We start from the raw sequence: 15,288 nt of genomic DNA on the forward strand, positions 1-15,288 counted from the left end.
AGCTTGCCTACAGTACATAATAAGTAATTGTATATAGTGTCCTATAATGTCACTGAGGAATGTTATAAGATGACTAGAAATTAGAATGACAGATGGTTTGTATACCTCATGACAGCACCAATATTGCATTATTAGGCTATATGCTACATGTTTTGGCATTGTACGAAACACACATTTTATTTTTGATCAGCATTATATTGAATGAAAATAGTAGATTTAGAACTGTAGCATACTGTTTGCTTCAGTTGCAGTTGCAGTACAAACAATGATTTACATTAAAAAAATTTCTTTTAACATACAATCATTAAAAATGTACATGATACATACAAATGTTCTCTTCACAAGGTTTGCTTCACCGTTCATCTTCTAACACAGTTATTTTCTATTTACAACCTTCCCATAAACACATTTTATTGTCTAATATTTAACACTTGACCCCTCCTTATTTCCACAAATGAAAAAAAGTTACTTATCTTCGGTAACACCTTATCTGGTAGAGACATATTCCATTTCCCCAGGCATCAGCCTGGATCCAAATATTTTTCTTGAGTAGTACCCCTGCGTGCCATTAGGTGACATTGGTCGGCTCTGCGTCTGTCATCGGCAATGTGCGTGCCGGATATGACGTCACTGTACCTATAAAGATGCCACCCCAGTGCGCCAACATCAGTTTCTTTTCACCACTTTCCACGCCAGAAGCGCGGAGCCAGGAAGAACACTGACCATTGATGCAGCTTGAGGGCCCTGAAAGGGAAGTCACTGTCCCTAGAACTCAGATTGCAGAGCGGGAGGATGGATCAGTAAGGAATCTGCAACTAAAATATGTCTCTACCAGATAAACCATTACCAATAGTAAAAAACTGGCTCATCTGATAGAGACTTCTAGTTGCAGATTCCTTACCTTAGAATAGATACCCAAGCAGTACCATTTCCAAAGGAGGATCTGCAAACAAAGATTATACCAGGAAGTCCTGCAGGATCGAACCGAAAAAATACCCATCCCTACATACCTGACCTTCCAGGCAGTAGTGTTTGGTAAATGTGTGCAGGGATGCCTATGTTGCTGCCTTACAGATGTCCAGGACTGGAACTCCACGTGCTAACGCAGTGGTTGCAGCTGTCGCTCTGGTAGAATGAATGTGCAAATCCTTCAGGGTTGCTTTTTAGCCAATGTGTAGTACATTTTGATGCAGAGAACAACCCAGCTAAAGATGGTTCGCTTCTGCACTGCGCAAGCTTTCTTTGCACACACATACCCAACAAAGAGATGATCATCTACCCGGAACTCTTTGATACGATCAAAGTAAATGTCAATGCTCTTTTTGGGTCCAGGCTGTGGAGTCTATTCTTTTCTGTAGAAGGATGAGGGGGGGGGGGTGTAAAAAGTAGGCAAGGTGAGAAAAATTGTTCTACATGAAAGGGTGTGACCAGTTTTGATGAAAAGGAAGCCCTGTTGAGAATCACCACTTTGTCATGATAGATGAAAAGGTAGGATGACTTAGATGACAATGCCAGCAACTCACCCAATGGAGAGATGTGATGGCCACAAGGAAGGTGTTTTTAACGTCAGAAGCCTGAGAGGCTAGTTATGAAGCAGTTCAAAGAGAGGGCACCTTAAGAAAGTAAGAACCAGATTCAAATCCCATTGGATCATTATGAATGGTGATGGAGGAAACATATGGGTAAGACCCTCAAGGAATCTACTGACAATAGGACATTTAAACAAAGAGGGTTGGTCAGATAATCTAAAGAAAGCAGGGAGAGTAGACAAATAACCTTTGGGGGTGCCTTAAGTAGAGCCCTGCTGGGTCAAACAAAGTTTAAACAAAAGGACCTCGGAAAGAGGGGCAGAGAGGGTGTCAACAGACTTGTCTGTGCACCATGCCACACATTTTTTCCATTGGCAGCCATATACCATTTTGTTGGAGTGACGCCTGGCTGCCAAGATAATGTCACAGACTTCAGATGGAAGGTCAAAAGCAGTCAACTTCGGCCACTTAATCTCCATGCAAGAAGACTGGACAGGATCAGGTGGAGAACCCTCCTCTGCTGCTGCAACAGAAGATCCTCCCAAAGGGCCAGTCTGATCAGAGAATCGATGACCATGCTCAATAGCTCGGGATACCAAACTCTTTGTGCCCACTCCGGCACCACAAAGATCACTTGGACCAGGTTGTTCTTGATCTTCTTGAGAACTCTGAGCAGAAAGGTGTGGTCGGAAAGGAGTAACGGAGGCCTGAACTCCACTCAAGACAAAAAGCATCGCAGAGAGAGTGCTGCCTCGGAAAACTGATGACATTGCGCATTCTCTGTGGAGGTGAACAAATCTAAAGAAGGCTCCCTCCTCTGTTAAAAGAGACCTTGCGCCACCTCTGGAAGAAGGAGCCATTTATGGTTGACCAGACACTGACAGCTGAGTTTGTCCGCTCTGGCATTCAGAGAGCCTGCCACGTGTTAAACCACCGGGGAAATGTCCTGATCTTCCAGCCATGTCCAGATGCGCAGAGCCTTCTGACAAAGAATTCACAACCACACCCTCCCCTGCTCGTTGCAATACCACATGGCAGTGGTGTTGTCCGGGAACACCTGCACTACCTTGCCTATAAGAGACGGAAGAAATTATTTAAATGCAAGTCTACTCACCCTGAGTGCCAGAAGAATGATGTGGAGCACGGACCAGACGCCTCTGATCTCCAGCCTTTCCCATGTGGCTACCCCTTCCCAGGAGTGATGCATCTGTCACTACTGTCGGATCTGGTTGGGGAAAGGAGAGGGATCTGCCTCTGACCCAATTGCTGTTCAAAAGCCACCACTGCAGATCTTGTGCCTTACCCTCCCAGATCTGGACCATGTCAGAGAGATTCCCTTGATGCTGTGCTCACTGGAACTTCAGGTCCCACTGCAGAGCCTAATATGCCATCTGGCATGTATCACCAGCAGGATGCAGGAGGCCATAAGTCTAGCTGCCTCAGAGTCATTCTCACAGAAATCCAGGATAGAGGCTGAAACATTGGTATAATAGCCTGAACATCCTGGTCTCGCCGCTCGGGAGAATAAGCCTGAAACTGCACTGTATTCAGAACAGTTGAAAATGCTCATGGCCTACCGTGAACCACAAGAAAAGTCAGTGGGCGGGCAGGATAGGAATATGGGAGAATGGCCAAGGCCTCCTCTGTGACTGTGGCAGCACTTGCTCAACCGTGTCCCATAAGGTATGGTGTAATGGCCTAAAGGCATGCAGTGTTCATTGACTGCAATGCCAGGCTGGAGGAAGAAAACATCATCTTCCTAAGCTGATCCATACTCTTGGATTTGCGATCATGGGGTGCAGATGGGAATGAACCTGGGGACCTGGAGGCTTGGATAGCCAAGCATTCAGGGTTCGGTGTTGTGTCAGGAACACTGGGTCATTTGGAGCTGGTCCTCGGCAGCAGGGGATTGTCCTGTTCACCGGGGCCCCTGTGCTGGGTTTGGACCAAGTCCCCAGCAGGACATCAGTGATGGCTTCATTAAAGGGAAAAAGGGGTTCAGAAGAAGAAGTCAGAGGATGAAGCACCTCTGTCAGGAGGTTAGTCCTAACTGTCACTGAAGGCAGCTCAAGGCCCAACACTTCAGCCGCTCTCCTTACCACCATGGAGTCATGGTAGAGGAAGGAAGCATACCAGCATCAGGGGAAGTGTCCAGACTACAAGGCTCACCCACATCTGTCCGCCAGCCTCTGGGATCTTCAAGCTGGTACTCCAAAGTGCCCAGCGACCCCTCCCAATCGTCACCATAACCCAACGCAAGGGAATAAGGGTCAGGATCCCTTCTAGGAAGCAAGGTCCCTGCTGAAGTCGAAATTGGCAATGCACGACTCCGTTCTGGCTCCGTATCGTAGTTGGCAATGAGGATGGGGTAGAAGCCAACCACGGGCATAGGTGGCTCCTGGAGCGTCGATGTCGGAACCGTTGTCGAGGTGGTAGAGCCAACACCGGTTTGGATCCAGGAATGGGTACCTTCTGGGGCTGAGGGCGCAGCGGCCGGGACCCAAAGGCACTCTAGCAGAAATGGACTGCCCAAATATGAGGCACATGTCCTCATAGAACTCACAGAGTTGGGCAGGGGTCACTTTGGCTCCTGGAAACCTGGGGAATTGCGGAGCCGAACCAGATGCAAGCTCCGAGGACAGAGGCATGGCACAACGATGCTCCTTTTTCCACTTTGCATCAGCTGACGGATGGGATGAAGTCGAAGAATGTTTGCTCTTCTTCGACTTCTTCTTGTGCCTTGACTTATCCAATCATCCCAGGACTTGGACAACTAAGAATGGAGGCTCCACGACCGTTCTTAGGACCTTCCTCACAACCGAGATCGGAAGCGATGCAGAGTGGAGTGCCGGGCCGCAACTATCTTTAGGGACCGCTCCCTTAAAGCTGTTGGATTCATGGCCCAGCACTTGGAGCACGACTTCGGGTTATGGGCAAGCTCCAAATACAAGTACACAAGGTGCCGATCCATCACAGACATCATCCAATGACAGGATTTGTAAGGCTTGAACACTGTCTTGAGTGATGATATCTCGATGCACGAGGAGTGAAAACACTCAAAACTTTTCAATAAAAAGTTGAAAAAGATCAATCAAAAAGTGACTGGGGGTAGCTCTTCTTCAGATCTGTGCTTGGCTGGCGCAGAAAGAAAAGAACTGACATGAGCACACTGGGGAGGCAACTATATAGGTCCTGCGACATCATATCTGGTGCACACAACACTGACGGCGGACAAGGAGCTGGCCAATGCCACCTAGCGGGGCACAGGGGTACTGCTCAAGAAAATTCACCAGAGCCAGACTGATGCCTGGGGGACATTCTAAGGTAAAGAATCTGCAACTAGAAGTCTGTATCAAATAGTATTATTCACCACAAAATATAGTATCCATCAGATGATATATCAGTGCTTCAAACTGTCAGGTCAATTCTTTTTATAATACATTCCTAAACTATTTATGTTTTCTCATTTACATTTTTAGCAAACAAAAATATGCATGAAGCATTTTAACTGATATATATATAAAGTCTAAAAGTCTGTGGTTTTGCATCCACTACTTATTCTCATTTCTGCTTTTGAAGTAGGCAAAGTCTCTATTGTTCACAAGATTCTGCCTTGCCCAGGCCTGGCTCAAGACACACCAGGGAGTTGGAGACTGCATTGTGTGAGGACAGGCATAGCCATTTCAGGTGCAGGTGTCGGCTCCTCCATCCCCACTCTAGCCCTGGAGACTCATCAGGATATTCAGGGCACACCTAAGCTTCCTTTGTGTCACTGTCTAGGGGGAATTCACAAACAGCCCAACTGTCAGTCCAACCCAGACCTGGATTCCACAGGTAGGGAGAGGAACAGAATAATTAAGCAAGATAATGACCAATTTCTAAAAGTGGCATTTTCAAACATCAACTCTACAAAAAGATGTATTTTTATATCGTGAGTTCAGGGACCCCAAACTCCACATCTCTATCTGCTCCCAATGGGAAACTACACTTAAAAGTTATATAAAGACAATCCCCATGTTAGCCTGTGGGAGAGATAGACCTTCCCATAGTGAAATACTGCCAAATTTGGTTTTCACTATCAGGACATGTAAAACAGACCGGTACATGTCCTACCTCTTAAATACACTGCACCCTGCGAATGGGCTACCTAGGGCCTACCTTAGGGGTGACTTACATATAGTAAAAGAGAAGGTTTGGGTCTGGAATGTGGCCACACTTGCCAGGGTGAATTGGCAGTGCAACACTCCACACACCTTGTGTGGGGATATGCCTCTGTGAAAGAGCAAAATGCAGTAACCCTAAGTGAAGTTAACTAGTGGGTTACTTAGGCGGACATACTGCCCTATGCTGTATGTTGTAATGGGAGGAAGTAAAATCTGAATGACAAAACAGACCACTGGGTGAGAAATAGCAAAAAGCCCCTTTAAGTTGGGGGGTGGCCTGCGGCGTCAAGATGGCAGCTGCACTTAGAGAGTGCTCCGGACCTCTCTGTCATCCACTGCCATCCAGGCCATGTGGAGCCAGCCACGCTAAAGTTTGGAGCCATACCTGACTGTGGGGATAAGCGGGTGTTAGAAATGGGGTCTTTGGTTTGCAGTCAGGTTACTCCCTGTCTAAGCAAGGACCCTCACTCTAGTCAGGGTAAGTCACACACAATCCAAATTATTCTGTGCCCACCCTCTGGTAGCTTGGCACTGAGCAGTCAGGCTTAACTTAGAAGGCAATGTGTAAAGTATTTGTGCAATAAATCATACAATTCCACAATATAACACCACAAAAATACACCACACAGTGTTTAGAAAAATATATAATATTTATCTGGATAAATGCAGGTCAAAACGAATAAAGATGAAATAAGCAAATGTAGGGATATCACTGAAAGTGATATCAAGTGTCTTTTGGGTTAAAATATTACTGTCAAAGCAATAAAAAGTGTCTTAAGTTCTCCTGGAAACAGCAAGTGTCTCTTGCAGGGCAAAGTATCTGGTTTGCATTGAAAAATCCTCGAAAGGGACCACAGAGGAGGAGATGCGTGGAAAACAGTGAGGGTGCATCGGTTTCGCCCCTTTGCATACGGACTTGTGTCGTTATTTTATACGCAGGGAAGATGTTGCATCGATTTCTGGTGCATGGACTTGGATCCTCTTCGGGTTGCTGGGTTTTCAGACGCCCCGGGGACGATGTGTGGAATCCTGGGCTTGTGGAGCAAAGTCACAGGGGCTGCGTCGATTCTGGTAGCCGATGCGTGGAATTTTCTTCTGCACTGCAGGTGCTGCGACGACTCCTCTCAGGAAGTCAGGCGGCGTTGTTCTGAGTCAGCTTACGTCAATCCAGAAGGGCCGTGCGTCGAAGTTCCGGTCGCGTCGCTGGCGCTATGTCGATTTTCTGTTGTGAAGTCGGGCTGCGTGGTTCCGGACTCGGCGTGCAGTGAATTTTTCATCGCGAGCAGGCTGTGCGTTGTTCTTAGCAGGCGGTGAGTCGAATTTTCGCCGCACGGGGATTTCAGCTGCAGGTTAGAAGTCTTTTTGGTCCTGAGACTTCAGGGAACTGGAGGCAAGCTCTGTCCAAGCCCTTGAAGAGCACTTCTGCAGCAAGGCAAGAGAGCAGCAATACAGCAGGGCAACAGCAAGGCAGCAGTCCTCTTCAGAAAGCAGTCAGGTGAGTCCTTTAGGCAGCCAGGCAGTTCTTCTTGTCAGGGTGCAGGTTCTGGTTCACATTTCATCTCCGAGAAGTGTCTGTGGTGGTAGGGCAGAGGCCCTGTTTTCATACCCAAATGTGCCTTTGAAGTGGGGGAGAATTCAAAAAGTGGCTTAGAAGTGCACCAGGTCCCCTTTCAGTTCAATCCTGTCGGCCAGGGTCCCAGTAGGGGGTGTGGCAGTCCTTTGTGTGAGAGCAGGCCCTCCACCCTCCCAGCCCAGGAAAACCCATTCAAAATGCTGATGTATGCAAGTGAGGCTGAGTATCCTGTGTTTGGGGTGTGTCTGAGTAAATGCAGAATGAGCTGTCAACTAAACCCAGCCAGACGTGGATTGGAAGGCACAGAAAGATTTAAGTGCAGAGAAATGTTCATTTTCTAAAAGTGGCATTTCTAAAATAGTAATATTAAATCCAACTTCACCAGTCAGCAGGATTTTGTATTACCATTCTGGCCATACTAAATATGACCTTCCTACTCCTTTCAGATCAGCAGCTACCACTCAAACAATGTATGAGGTCAGCCCCAATGTTAGTCTATGAAGGGAGCAGGCCTCACAGTAGTGTAAAAATGAATTTAGGAGTTTTACACTACCAGGACATGTAAACTACACAAGTACATGTCCTGCCTTTTACCTACACAACACCCTGCTCTACGGGTTACATATGGCACACCTTAGAGGTGACTTAAATGTAGAAAAAGTTTTTTTTTTAGGCTTGGCAAGTACTTTTAAATGCCAAGTCGAATTGGCAGTGAAACTGCACATACAGGCCTTACAATGGCAGGCCTGAGACAAGGTTAAGGGGCTACTGAAGTGTCTGGCACAATCAGTGCTGCAGGCCCACTAGTAGCTTTTAATCTACAGGCCCTGGGCACATATAGTGCACTCTACTAGGGACTTATAAGTAAATTATATAGCCCAAATGGGTGTGACCAATTTGACTGTGTTTAAAGGGAGAGCACATATACACTTTAGCACTGGTTAGCAGTGGTAAAGTGTGCAGAGTTTAAAAAACAGCAAAAACAGTATCTCGAAAGTGGAGGGAGGCAGACAAAAAGTTAGGGATGACCACCCTAAGGCTGTCAGGTCTAACATCGGGGGTTCATGGCGGGCCTGCCAACGCGTGGACTGCCTGGCCCCGTCAAGGACCCCGGACGATGGGTGCCCAAGATGGTGGTTGCCTGCTGAAAATGGAGACTTGGCCAGGAATGCCTCACACCTGGTGGTAGCTGCTGGAGCTGGGACCGGGGGATGCGGGTGATGGCCCGGGCCCCCTCCTTGCCTGGATAGGGTCGCGACTGCCTGCCCGGAGTGCCGGTGGAGTGTGGGCCAGCTGTGGGGGCCTGGACGACTCTGGCCTGCACCCAAGACTGGAGGTGATGGAGAGGTGGTGAGTGAGCCAGCTGCTGCAGATCAGGGCCTGGGGGGACCCCGTAGCTGCTGGTCTGCGGGGATTGTTCCTCCCTCCCTCTTTCTCATCGGCCCCCCTCTGCCTGGATACATGCCCATGATCCGGCAGTGGAGGTGAGGGCTGGTGGCTTCCCTGGACGGGGTGTGCAAGTACTACCTGGTGCTTTTTGGGGCACGGTGGTGTTGTAAGTGAGGCCCGCAGCTGCTGGGATTGCACGGCTGGCGGGCCTCGAACCACTAGGTGACTGCCGCAGGAGGGAGTGGACATGAGACTCTCCTGCTGGCCCCCGACTGCCTAGGACCTGATCCGTTGAACCAGCTGGGCACGTGGCTCCGGGCGAGCGAGGTGGGCCCGCTCTGGTGAGGTGACCTGAGCCTGGTCCCGACCCAGCTTTCCCCAGCCCGTGGAGCAACACAGGGCTCACCTGCTGGCCCCCAGCTGTCTGAGACCTGTTTTGCTGGGCCTACTGGGTGGGTGGGCCTTGCGCAGCTGGGTTCCGCTGTGGCCTGGCGGAGGGGAGCTGGACCTCCCGGTGCACCGCAGAACTAGCTGCACCTGCGGCACATTCGCCCTTGGGACCATGGAGAAAGACAAACAAGCAAAACCATCCTCCTCTCAACCTTGTATTGACAAGTTCACTACTCCAGCTGGGCCCCCCAGGGGTGGTGCCTCAGGGGCTCCTGCCCTGACCGGAGAGACTGAGGGAGACACTGACAGGATCCTACAACCCACCGAGGCAGTGGTGGAGAACAAAATTGGGGAGGTCAGAATTGACATGGTGCTGCTGCGACAGGACATCAAGAACGTCTCAGCACAGCTCACCGAGACAGTAACTCATGTACCGACAGTTAAAGACGAGGTCTGCGATCTCAAAACCTAGGAGTCCTGCCTTCTAACCCACGCACACGAGCTACAGCAGCACGCATAGGAAGCCGAAAACTGCTCAAGACAGAATAACCTGCTTTTCGTGGGGTTCCCGGAGGCGACGGAAGGGCCCATCCCTGTGGAGTTCTTGGAGGCTTGGCTCAGATCGTGGGTGCCCCCTGACAGACTGTTCACATGGTTTGTGATTGAATGGTCCCATAGGGCCCTCTCTGCGATGCTTGTGCCAGGGGCCCCGCCCAGGGTGCTCTTTGCCCGCTTCCTCAATTTTCGTGACTGGGACGCTGTCCTGCATGAGGCCTGTGCTCAGTCGGAACTACACTGTCAGAACTTGAAGATTGTGATCTTCCCGGACTACTCCCAGGAGGTCCAGGTAAAACAGCGCTTATTTGAACAGGTAAAACAAAAACTGAGGGCGCTACACTTAAAGTATATGCTCCTCCTCCCGGCCTGCCTTAAGGTCCTACATGCGGACAAGGTGCACTTTTTTGATACTCCGCAGAGGAGATCCAACTCATTGGAGGGGTCCACCACTCCACACCACTAGGGGTTCACCGTACCTTTTCCCTTGGTTTGTTGGGGCCTTTCTAGGGCAACAGATGCTTCTTCAAGTTGGGAGGGTAAGTATATGGAAGGTGGTGTTGGGAAGTGTTCACCACTGTGTGACTGCATTTCTATGTTGTTGTTTGTTGTTTACCTTCACCATCTGGATGTTGCACGTTGGAAGGCACACACAGGTCGCTCAGACACTGGGCATACATAGGGCCAACCACCCACAACACCCCACTCAGACAAGTGTTATGTTCCCCCGGTAACATGCACGGATCTGGGGAATGCTCCTCTTCAATCACCTATGCGCCCACCACAATAGCCTCATGGAATGTTAATGGACTCCTCAACATATTTAAGAGGACTGCGGTGCTGCACCATGCACAGGGCCTCTGACCTTCTATCCTACTTCTCCAGGAGACACACCTACTGGGGTCCACATGCCCGTTCTTGGCCCGCTACGGCTTGGACGGGATCTATCACTCAGGGTATGCTTGTGGCCAGGGGCATGGTGATACTCCTGCAGTGGAACTACCCCTTAACAATACAACAGACATGGGAGGACCCACGGGGAGGTTTGTGGCCCTGACGGGATGGTTAGATGGGCATAACATCAACCTACTCAGCATATATGCTCCCCACCCAACGGGGCAAGATGGGTTTCTTCACACCCTCGCCACCCTCCTAGCCTAGATGCCCACAGAGTTTACAGCCATGGGCGGCGACATGAATGAAGTCTTGGACCCAAACCTGGACATCACGGGTCCCCTGTCGGACACTCGCCACAGGCGCTCCCTATCTCTTACCAAGTGGATGATGAACATGGGCCTCAGTGACACATTGTGGATGTGGCATCCCTGCTGCCGGCAATACACCCACACCTCAGCGGCACACCACACCCAAGCCCGTATAGACATGATCCTTACACCAGCCACTGACCTCTCCCTAGTTACCCAAATTCAGATACATGCTTGAGGCCTCTCCAACCATGCCCCTATATCCATGACCATTGGCCACCCGGCAGGAGTCGGAGACCTATGTGGCATCTCAATGCATGTTTTTTGCAAGATGAGGCCTACTCTGCGGACCTCCGCAAAAAGGTTAAACACTACTTCAGTGGCAATACCGGGTCGGTCCAGTCCCAGCAGGCAAGGCCAAAATCCGTGATCATGCGAAGGTTCTTCTGCGACGGCGGGAGAGGGGGAAACAAGCCCACGTTACTTCTCTTGATGCCTGGGCACTCCTTTTGGAACGCAAAGCGGTGAGAGCGGGGGAGGAGAGAACCAGGTGAGTCTTGGAGATGGTGAGACAGGAAGTTAGAACCCACTCCCTAGAGGCAGATCTGGTGGGCAATACAGGCCTAAATCTATGGCTAGGAGGATAAGAACAGTAAGGTCCGTTACTGGCTAGCAACCAGACCGATGGAGGGACGCGTGATCTCCGAGATAACATGCGACTCCGGATCAATACACACGACCCCCCAAGAAATAGCCGGGACCTTTGCTCAATACTATGCCACCCTATACTCAGCGGCGCCCAGACCTACCATTGAACAGCAGATGCCACTGTTAAATGAAATAGACATGCCGACCCTCTCAGCCTCTGTTAGCAGAAGTCCTGACGACCCCATAACCATAGAGGAGATTGGAAAAGCCATCATGAATCTCAGACCTGGGAAGTGCCCTGGCCCAGATGGGTGCCCAGCAGAATATTACTCTGAATTCAGAGCTATATTAGTGCCCCAGCTCCACGGTCTATACACTGAGGCCTTGGTGAGGGCTGCCTTCCCACACGACTTGGACCAGGCCACGATAGTGGTGCGACCTAAGTCCAAAACGCCCTCTTTGTACTGCGCAGACTATTAAACAATATCATTAATTAACAAATAGCTAAAAACTTATGCCAATATATTGGCTACTCGCCTGCGGCCAGTTCTATGACCCTTGATTCACCCTGTCCAGTGCGGCTTCATGCCCACCCGCAGCTCTAGACACTGCCTGCGAAGGCTCCAAGTTGCCCTGGCGCACAAACACACGTTCCGCTCCCCACTGGCCATTCTCCTAAACAAATTTGAAAAAGCATGTGATATGGTTGATTGGGGCTACCTGGACTTGGTCCTCTGGAAAGTGGGCTTAGGACACCTATTCAGGCGCATGGTTCAGCTATTATACCATATACCATCGGCCCGTGCTCTGGTGAATGGGAGGCTGTCGGAGGTATTCCTCATCAGGTGGGGCACTAGGCAGGGTTGTCTCCTCTCCTCTTTGCCCTAACCATAAAACCCTTCGCACAAATGATTCGCTGAGATGCCTTCCTAGAAGGCTCGAGATGGGCGGGAGGAGAGGAAGACCGCATTGCGCTTCACACCGATGATCTCCTGCTTTATTTATCACGACCAGAGATAAGCGGCCCTAGGTGTCTTCAATTGCTGCGCTTTTTTGGTGAGGTCTCTGGCCTTAAGATGAGCTCCAAGAAATGTCTGTTGGTCCCATTCTCGGAATCTTGTGCCCTGTTTGAGTGGCAAATGACCATTCCTATTTGACGTTTAAGCTACACATACCTTGGCATGAAAGTGGCACTCGACCCATCTATGACCTGGGCCCTCAATCTTACCCTGCTTGTTCGCAAGGTGAAAGCGGACCTGGGAAAATGACAGATCCTCCCGCTAAATGTCGTGGGTCGCATAGCACTCTATAAAATGTTTGTACTACCCCATTTTTTGTACATCCTCCAAAACCTCCCATCCAGATTCTCTGCCACTGGTTTCAGGAGATGGATGCTATGGTCCGCTCCTTTATATGACGTAAGGGCCGGCAGCGCCTATCCTGGGACACATGCCAGCACGGTGTGTATGACGGCAGTCTGGCTATGTCTAACTTATACCTCTACTACTTGGCAGCACAGGTACTCACTATCAATGAATGGCTTACGGTGGGATGGGACGACCCAACCTATCATTTCGAATTGTCAACAATGGGGTTCACACACCTTATGGACATGTTGTACGGAAGTCTCATCTCTAGGGCTACACCGGAGGCCACCAGCCAGGTCCTCTATGGGTGGTGAGTGGCCCAAAGACTAACGGGGTGGTGGGGCAGGGTCACCCAGCACACGCCTCTATGGCAGGGAACATGGCTACGTGAGGTTGCCAATCCTGAAGGCTTCACGTGCTGGGACGCAATAGGCATCACAGTAGTGGGAGACGTCTGGGAGGGTATGCACATAATGTCTCACCAACAACTCCAAGAAACATACACCCTGAATCAGACACAATTTCACAAGTTTTTACAGCTCAGAAGTGCACTAAGTGCCCATATTAACAATGATACCCAAATACCTGAATTCAGTCCTATGGAGGCAAAGGTGATGATGGGGGCTCTGTGTGCAGGGGGAGTTTTGCAGATATAATGCTCCTTCGTACTGAATGCCTCTCCACCCCTCCAGCCTCTACAGGACCTTTGGGAAGCCTGGATTGGCCCCCTGGACAAGGAGGATTGGCGAGATGCGTTGATGCCACTGCGCGTTCTCGCAATCCCAGCCAGGCTGCTTATGGTGCAAATGTATTTCTTGCACTGTGCCTATCTGACCCCGGCCCGACTCCTAGTTCAACAGATGCCTCCACTCACTGGGGGACTTTTCCACATAGCATGTTCCTCCCCCAAGGTCCAATGATATTGGGCACACATCATGCAAGAATTCTCCACTCTGCTGAATCTCACCTTGGCGACCTCCCCCAAGATTGCCCTGGTTGGGGGATGGAGGACATTGGGGACTCCTAGGCAACTAACACACTTGTGGGCACGACCTTACTTATTGCAAAATGAGACATTGTCCAAGGTCCCCCCCCCCCTCGCTACAACAGTGGAGGCGGGGGATCGATTGGTATGCCCAAATGGAACAATCCGTCTACCAGGCAAGGGGTTGTGGAGGCAAATACCATAAGATCTGGTATGTGTGGCTGGGCTCTACTTGAACATGAACATTCTATCTCATCCAAGTGCTAAATGGACCTATTAACCTATGAATTTGTAACCAAATGTGATAATGAAATGTGCTTTCTCTGTGACTTATTTTTACATATATAAATCAATAAAAGTCGGTTATAAAAAAAAGCCCCTTTAAGTAAGTATACAAATATAATTTTAGTAAAATCAAAAGATCTTGGCTAACACCAGACCTAAAAAGTGATGGGGTTCAACATTGCTCCAATGGATTGTGTTGAATGAAGTAATTGCATTTTAATGTGGTAATGCTGTGCATTTGTCCCCCATAAACCTCATCAAGTTTACCGGATAAAATGTGTGCTAGGAAAAAGCCAAGAGGTCTGCAAAACTTTCAATTTGGGCGCAGAAACATATTTTCTTGAATCTGGGTTGCCATCGTACCGGAAACGAGGCCTTCATTTGCACTTAATTTATTTACCAGAGACTGATAAAGACCAGTGTTGGCCAGTGATTAATTTGTGCTTATTCTTTCCGTTGCGGAGCAACAGCACTTATTTTTGAGGGCCACCACTTATTTTTCTGCCTCAAGCATTTACTGTGAGCAAAAGACACTCATGGGAAAAACAGAGCAAGAGTAAAGTATCGAGAAAGAGTCAAATGGGAGAAAGCAGAAAGCTGCAAGAGTGAGCTTAAGGGGCAGTGAGTGCCTTTAAATGGATTAAAGAGGCCCGAGATGGCTTCAGAATTACATTGCCTCAGTATTTCATGTTCGCACATTTAATTGCAGCAGCTACGTGTTTAAGAGGAGGGCTTTTGGGCACCGGCACGTTTTTATTTACAAAGTAAGCACTGGTTACACAAACATCTCTGCAACACGTGCTAAACGTGAGCTATTCAACTTGTTTCAATTTTATGTTATTTAAATGTACCACGGCTGCAATCAAAGTTCAAGTTTATTGCCACGGTTAATAAAAAACCATCGCAATTCAGACAAACATACTTAAATAAATACTTGGCACACTCACTATATTAAATGGAAACTCATAAAAACATATATTACTTGCTTAAAAGTAAATCTTGTCATGGTAATAAATTGAGCGTGACTAAGATCTACTCCACTGATTCCAACCTTGTTCTTGATCTTAAATTTAGGACTTTCTTACTCCTGTGTTAAACTGCTTTGCGTCCTGGTTGCAGAAAGTGAAGCTCAGGGAATATCCTAAAGTAATTAACACTGAATTGTACCTGTAACTAATTTCTGGCTGGAGTTACCGTTT

At 48.9% G+C, this 15,288-nt stretch overlaps 1 protein-coding gene across 1 annotated transcript in view; it reads right to left on the bottom strand.

Annotated features, from left to right (window-relative positions):
• GRK3 (G protein-coupled receptor kinase 3) overlaps window positions 1-15,288 on the bottom strand; it is a 1,092,546-nt gene that overhangs the window by 15,607 nt on the left and 1,061,651 nt on the right. The gene's annotated exons all lie outside the window — the stretch shown is intronic.

The sequence above is a fragment of the Pleurodeles waltl genome, chromosome 11 (genome assembly GCF_031143425.1).
Source record: "Pleurodeles waltl isolate 20211129_DDA chromosome 11, aPleWal1.hap1.20221129, whole genome shotgun sequence".
NCBI lineage: Eukaryota > Metazoa > Chordata > Amphibia > Caudata > Salamandridae > Pleurodeles > Pleurodeles waltl.